Genomic DNA, 8,037 nt, shown 5'->3' on the forward strand with positions numbered 1-8,037 from the left:
CTTTAGTTACTTTTCGTGTTCTTATTATAGTTATTTTTTTCACTAACTCTTCTAAACTTATTGCTAATATTCTTTTTTCATTATAGAAATATTCAAATTATTTCTTTTAATTCGTATAATCAAATGTACATTGTTATTCTTCCTGATTATTCAGCAATAAAAGAATCATATATTTTCCTTAATTCTCCTGCATTCCACACCATGGATCCAAAATTTGCAATATTTTCTCGTCTTCTTGATTATTGAACCAAAAAAAAAAAAAAAAATCTTCTTTATTTATTGTCATTTCTCTTTCCAAACAAACCAACCTCCAAATTTTCTTGTTCTGTGGAACTTTTTGGGATACATTTACCAAAAATTTGTAGAGATTCTGTGGAAAATTTGTAGTGATTAGTGATTTGTAGTGATTCTGTGGAAAATTTTTAATTTCTAAGTTTGTCTTGCAGTTTTAGGAAATCATACCAAACTATAATAGTAATAATGGGTTGATCCCTCATCAAAAAAAAAAAAAAAAAGGGTTGATCCATCTTTGAATCGAATTTGGTTTAAGAAGATCTATCCATATGGAACTCTAGTCACTAGGATATGTTGCGGAAAATAATTATGCAAATACATAGACAATGCTGAAAACAATACTTACACGTGTTCATTATCAATTATTACCAGACAATAATTGTGTTATATGGCGCGAAAACTATAAATAAAAAAACAAAGAAAAGAAAGTGTACAAACGTCAAATTAGTAAGGAATAAATGCGTCATGCTTTGGATGTATAATTGCTATAATTCTAGAGTGCTGCTATTTCAATTTCCATGTCCTATTTCTCCACCTAAGACAAATTTAATCCTTTGAAAAATTACTTTTAAGGACCATTGTTATAATCATACTTTTAAATCTTTACTTTTAAATCATTTAAAGAATTTTAAAACAAAAAATAAAGTAAAATAATATAAATAAATAACAGTTTTTTATAAATAAATAAAAATTATCTCCCACCCTCACCTCCCAGCACGACTTACCCAGCTTCCAATCACCATGTCCACCGATCCTTCCCTCTTCCTCCCATCACCTACAAACCCAACCTCATTACCGCTCATCTCTCTCCCTCTCTCTGACGCAGCGCAACTCCACCCTAATGTTACTAATGTATGACCAACAAAAGAAGGCATCCAACCCTTGGTTCCCCAATTGCTACCTTATAGATGAATAGGCTTCCGTTCTTATCAACCAGAAGCCCACATAAAACCCAAACGTAAATTTCAGTCCCTTTTGCACTCAACAATACTGACAAAATAGGATTTTGATGGGAATAACATCCCAAGAACTCAAAAACTGCTTGTTATTCGTTATTAAGTTCCATATAGTTTTTTTTATAGATTTTTTTTGTTTGTAATTGCAAATATGGAAATACAATTAAAGGGTATTTTTAGAATAATGGTGGGTGGAAAGATAAGTTTGTGTTTTTTCAAATTTATGTTGTTGGTGAGAAGATAAGGTGGGTGGGAAAATAGAACAGGGGGTTGTTTGGGCCTAACACACCTAGTCTAAGAGATCAAAAGCCCATATCAATTTTGGACAGTCACCAGCGTTCCCTTATAATTGGGCCAAAAATATACATTCAGCCCAACACTGGAGGCCCAGGAGGATGAGGCAGAGTCAGACCCAGGTAGTATGGACTAAAATTGGAATCGAGAGCACAAATTCAAAGAAAGCCCAGCCCAGAACCTATCCCACCATAAGGATGACTCGGGCTTGGCATGTTCAAAGTGAAGAAAGATGAAGCCCAAGAAGAGAAACAGACCCACGTGACTTCCTGACTTTGAAAAGTCATCAATTTCAACTGGGTTGCTAAGGAGTTAATAAAGGCAGGTCTTAAAACAGGCAAAAGTCTCCAACTTTTTTAGGCAAAAGAAGATCACAATCCTTTTACTATATTCAGAAAAATTCTGCTCCAGAGCAGGTACCATTTCCAAGGGATAAGCAGGCTATATTTTCTAAAGAGTTAAGTAGGAAACAGGGAGTTGTTCAAAATGGAAAATCAAACTAACCATTACAGTTTGAGCTCTTTCAAGAATTACAGAGAAGTGATTGACCTTGGAACTGACTATTGAGAGCTTATCTGCCAAAATCCCCTTTTCTTTGCTTTTTTTTTATTTTTATGAAAGATCTTTTGAGAAATTCTTGCCGCCCATTATTAAAAGAATTAGAAACCCTACTCCAGCATTTCCTATAAATATGAGAGGAGGTGAACAGGTAAAAGGACAATCAATCAAACAACCAAAAAATCAACCGAAGACAAAAACTCAAAATGATCACTTGATCTCTAAGAACCTTCAAACAAACCGAAGCAACCAAAAGCTCATTTGAGCCACAAAAGAAGCCAGCTGTAGACCAGAATTTTCAAGTTCAGACTTAGAGAAATAATTCATTCAAAACGAGACTCCTCTCGTTACAAATTTGGTTAAGCAAAAGCCAAGACGAGCAAAGTTTGATTTTTTTACAAACATGAAAACCTTAACAAATTTATGGAGAGCCCTAATCAAGCAGAACAGGTACTACAGTGCAGTTCCAGCTTAGTAAATCCTCAAATCCAGCCACTTCTGCCCCTTTCAGACTGAAAAGGCGGCAATTCTGCCCGTTCCAAAGCCTTCCAGGGCTTGAAATAGATTAAAGCTCTGCCAAACTCGAACTTTAGTATCGATTCACGACTAAAGCCGAGCAGTTGAAGTTGTTGATAGTCCAGTCCAGCATAGACATACCCAGTCCAGTCCAGATCGGAAGCTTCTGTCCAGGCAAAACTGGAATTCCAGCTATCTTTTGTCTTTCTAGAGTTGATTTTTCCCTTTCTAGTTTTGTAGAAGGCAACTCTGCCTAAAACAGCCCACTTTGTTATCATTTATTCTGGCTAGAACTACCAATTTTGTACTGTGATAAATTGTGAAGTCCTCACCAGTTTGAGGTAGGAAAAAAACTTACTTGGGAGATATTCCTCACCCAAATTCACAATTGCTTGTTTAGCAATTAGTAACTTGGGGCGCAAGTTATCTGTTTTTAAGAAGTCTGCTACGATTTTTATTGCTAGCAGCGGCACGCTCGCACACTAAAGAAAGTTGACTTGTTGACTAGTCAATGTTTCTCAAGGCAATGGGGAACTTTACCATTCCATCACAGGAGTAAACACAAAACGGGTGAACAGGTTTGGAAATAACAGCACTCTAATTCTATGGGGTTTTACCATAGAAGGATAATTAGGAAGGTGTTGAGGGCCAAAAATCCAAGGGTTACGCCCAGGTTTATTCTTAGCTCAGCACAAATAATTAATCGCAAAAAAGGCCCGATCGGGACATAAGGGAAATTGGAGGACGCACCTACATAAGCCATGGGCCATGTGTCACGCCAAGCAAGCATGCGCAAAAGGGCCAAAATGCACCGGCTTTATAAATTCACGCTCACCAACCTAATCCGATGCTCCTTGGCCCGATCATGGCTTATCGTGGCATAATAAAATTCAAGCACAAGCAGGCCAAATACACACACAAGGTCATGTGAAAATTCGCAATTTTAATACCGAGCCATGCTACAGGCTTAAGTGGGCCCAAGCCACATAATTACCCGAGGCTTACTAAGCAGGTTGTGGTGCAGATGGTTACAAGCGCTCACAAGGCCCATTGAGGGGTCAAGGAATGGGAGTTTTAGGCTGCTCGGAGCACCAAAACTCAAGCCCGTTTCTTGGGCCCAAGCACATGGCTAGCATGATAGGGAGAACATGACCCAATGCCTTAGAAAGAATACAATGGTCTACTTAGAAAACCCTACGTTAGTTAGAGCACCTAAATATTTTGTTAAAAATGCAGCAGGCAAACTACTTCCAGCAGCCTGATGGAAACAAGCTCACTGGTCGCTGTAGAATAGAGTACCACTGATCCAAAACTTTGGGAAAAACCCAACCCAGTGCCCTACGAAATATCTAGCAGCGTGTTCAACCTTTGCCCAAAGTTCTATGACAGAGTCAACGAAAGCCGCTGTAAAAAACCACAAGAAATTTGTACAAGTAAGAGGGATACTCGTTGGGCAAACGATCTGTCCATTCTCCCTTTCCTCTGTTAGCTCTCATAGGAAAACCAGAGAAGAAAGTGGGTGGCGCCTCACCCCTATGGAGAAGTCCAACTGCATCAAACCCTTGGAATCCCAAAGGGCTCATTACCCATGTGCCTTGGATAGGAAAATTGCACCAAATAGGATCGAATGGGAAGAAGCGAAGAGAAAGGAGGAAAGTGACTAGATAAAATTAAGGGTTCCTTGTGCCTATAAAAGGGAGCTTCCCCTACCCAGAAAAACAATCATGGAGAGCCTGACCAAGCTTTGTCAAGCAACTTAGAATTTACTTAAGCCACCCAACCTTCTCTTTCCCTTGTTTTCTCCCTAATTTTCTTATGCCCCATTTTAAACCTTCGTTCTCTGTAAGAAACTCATGCTTTTCTCTCTCTCAAATTGCTAAACTTGTGAAAGCTTAGCTCCCATGCCACAAGCTCCTCAAGCCAAGTCACTCAACAATTTGTTATGCTTATTTGGTTATTGGTGAAAAGAGCCTAAGAATGTTTTTCTAAAGTTTTCATCAAACTCTTTAAAAACTCTTTTCGGAGCCTGATTCTTGAACTCAGACACTTGGGGAATTTTTGTTCGCTCGCTTCTTACGGCAGCCCAAGCCCATTCGTTAAGCTGCTTGAACAAAAAGACCCCCGCATAAATTGGCGACTCTGCTAGGGATCGGGCTGCCATTTTCACTAATGCCTCCAAGAAAGAAGACTAGGAGCAATACCATGGCTTCCCAAGATGGGCCCGACCATGGTGATTCTTAATCAAGGCAAAATGCCTCTTCTAGATAGCAAGAACGTGTAAGTAAGGGAGCTTTTACCCTCACGGATCTCATTACAGCCATCCATGCTATGGGGAAACCCAGAAAGAGATGATGGACACTATCAAAGAACTGAAAAGTTCTGTCTCTAAGCCAAGCGAAGAAAATGATAGACACCTAGAAGAGGAATCTGCTGTTGCTGGAAAAGGGTCTAAACAAAAGGGCCCATCTTTTGTTACTTAGGAGGATGTTGTTGCCATGCTGGAGAAGGAACTTAGCCGAAGCCAAGAGGATTGGAAGTATATTCCTTAGCCACCGTACCCAGCAAGCTTACTCCAACAGCCATATCCTAAAGGTTACGAGGCACCGAGCTTTGTCCTTTTTGATGGGAGGAAAGGAAGCCCGAAGGAACATGTTAAACTATTCCTTGATGCCTTGGGACCACATGTTGGTGATTATAATCTCCGACTCTGAGAGTTTTCAAAAAGCCTCACTGATTAGGCTTACACGTAGTACACGACGTTGGCACCAGGCTCTTGCGCTCTTGGGAAGACTTGGCAAGCAGGTTCTGTCAAAAATACTTCCAACATGAGGAGAGAGTTACCACCACCCAACTCAACAACACTCTCCAAAAACATGGGAAAGATCCTGTGGACTTCGTATGTAGGTTCCGGGACCTGACTTTGGACTGCTATGATGAAAAGGATGAGGAGGCACTTGTTGAAATCTGCATCAGCAACATCGAGGCAGATTATAGAGTTTACTTGGAGAATATTGGCATCAGTCAATTTTCTAGGCTGTTGGAAGCAGTAAGGAAAACAAGTATGTCTGTCAAGCCAGCAGGGCAAAAAACTTGGATGAGTGAAAATAATGAATCGCACCAAATGCTAGCCATAGATGACAAGCCCCCCAGTGACCACAACTCACGCAAATGGAAAGGCAGCGAGACATATCCGCCATTACCCTGCAAAGATGAAGAGTTCCATGCCATCCTCGACACGATGATTGCTGATGGTGCAATCTATTAGGCCTTACTAGGTTCCCACCAGAGAAGAAAAGAATGATCCCAGGTACTGCCACTATCACCAGTTCGTCATCCGACCATTGCCTGCCAGACTTTAAGAAGGATTTTACATGGTAAAATACATGAAGGAGTTCTTGAGCTTCCCTCTAGGAAGCAGACTATTGATGAAGACCCTTTGCCAAAACGAAGGGACAAGGAGATAGTAGTTTTTATCACATGTTCCGATGATTTGCTCGACGGTGATGAATGTACCACCCATGGAGGAACGACCCAAAGCCACCAGAGGCTATTTGGGAACCTTATGAGAACATGGACAAAGATTACTGGCGCAAATATTCAAAACCGCCAAGCTACGACACGCCATGGACACTCGCTGACGGATGGGATGGTTGTGCAGACAATGAGGTTTTCATGTTAGACATGCCAAAAGAACAATGCTTAGGAGCCTCGTTTGGGCAGCAGGAAATGGTTGCTGTGACATTTCACACTCTTACAGAAGCCGAAGCAATTGTAATGAAGCGTTACGTAGGTTTGAAGCAAGGACCCACAACTTCACATGTACTCCAAAGGAACCCAAAGTTCAAGTCACTCTTTGATCAACTTGGCTTTGGGCCTCAAGAAAGGGAAGTAGCTATTGTAGCTCTCATAAATATCTCCGCGGAATCCAACCCTCATTGCTTCACTGTTCAACAGCAAAGGTCATTCTTAGAAAACGACAATGCTATCGTTTTTACGGACGAAGACATGGAAGTCCCATATCCAGATCATAGGAGGCCACTCTACTTGGAGGGGCAAATCAACGATGTGTTTATAAGGAGAGCTTTGGTGGATACGGGTTCTTCTGTCAACATTTTACCTCTGTCCGTGCTTACAGCAGCTGGTATTCCACTATCCAAGATTGTGCCGTCCCAAACGAGCATCAGCGATTTCGAAAATAAGAGTGAGATTATAGTTGGACACATGCAAGTAAATCTAAAAGCTGGGCCAATCCGGTCACTTACTAAGTTCTATGTGGTGGACGTGGATGTGGCTTACCATGCTTTGCTAGGAAGGCCATGGCTCAACAAGCACAAACTTGTGGTCTCTACTTACCATTAATGCGTAAAAGGAAGGATAGGGCTAAGGCCGCTTCGCATACTAGGAAATCAAGCACCGTTCAACAAAAATGAAGCCCACTACTTCGAGGAAGAATTTTACACCGAGTGCAACCCATCCAAGGATTTTGGGACATATCTGCCTTCGTGGACTGAAATTCGTTGATCTGAGCAACAAAGAACTCATAACCATTGTTGATCGAGAAAGAAAGAGACACTCGGAAGTCAATAGCCCTGCTTACGAACAACCTCAATGTTCAAAAGTAACACTGCCAGATGGACGTACAGTGTATCGCTTATGACAAGTTTAGGGGCTGAACCATGTTTTACGGGAAAGCCCCAAGTATGGAGAAGAAGTAATGCAAACAGACAGCCACGAAAATTCTGAAGACAAAGCACCCATGCCTTGCGCTTTCCCAAAGCCTATGATAGCGCCTAGGCATATGCAAGATTGTTCAACAGCAGTAGCTGAGCAGCTGGAAATGATCAATTTGAGTGATGACCCCTCTATCCAAAGACCCATCTCCATCAGCATTCACTTGACAAGTGAAGAGAAAGAAGCATTGGTATCCTTGTTAAAGGAATTCTGAGATGTGTTCGCTTCGAGCTACAAAGAAATGCCGGCCTAAATCCAAACTTAATAAGTCACACTTTGAATATTAAGCTCAGAACAAAACCTGTCGTGCAGCTAAGAAGGAATTTTCATGCTGAAATCGAAAGGCAAATCAAATAGGAAATTGAGAAGTTGTTAGCTACTGGGTTCATCAAACTAATCAAGCACCCAACATGGCTAGCAAATATTGTTCCTGTAATGAAGAAAACCGGTGTGATTAGGATATGCACAGACTACCGGGATCTCAACCGAGCTTGCCCAAAAGATGAATTCCCATTGCCCATTATGGATATCTTGATTGATTCAACTTCGGGACAAGGCTTATATGGATGGATTTAGTGGCTATAATCAAATAAAGATGTGAACAAAGGATCCCGAGAAGACAGCCTTTCGAACACCATATGGGAATTTTTATTATACAGTCATGCCATCGATCTCAAGAATGCCGGTG

This window comes from Prunus dulcis, chromosome 6 (genome assembly GCF_902201215.1).
Source record: "Prunus dulcis chromosome 6, ALMONDv2, whole genome shotgun sequence".
Classification (NCBI taxonomy): Eukaryota; Viridiplantae; Streptophyta; class Magnoliopsida; order Rosales; family Rosaceae; genus Prunus; species Prunus dulcis.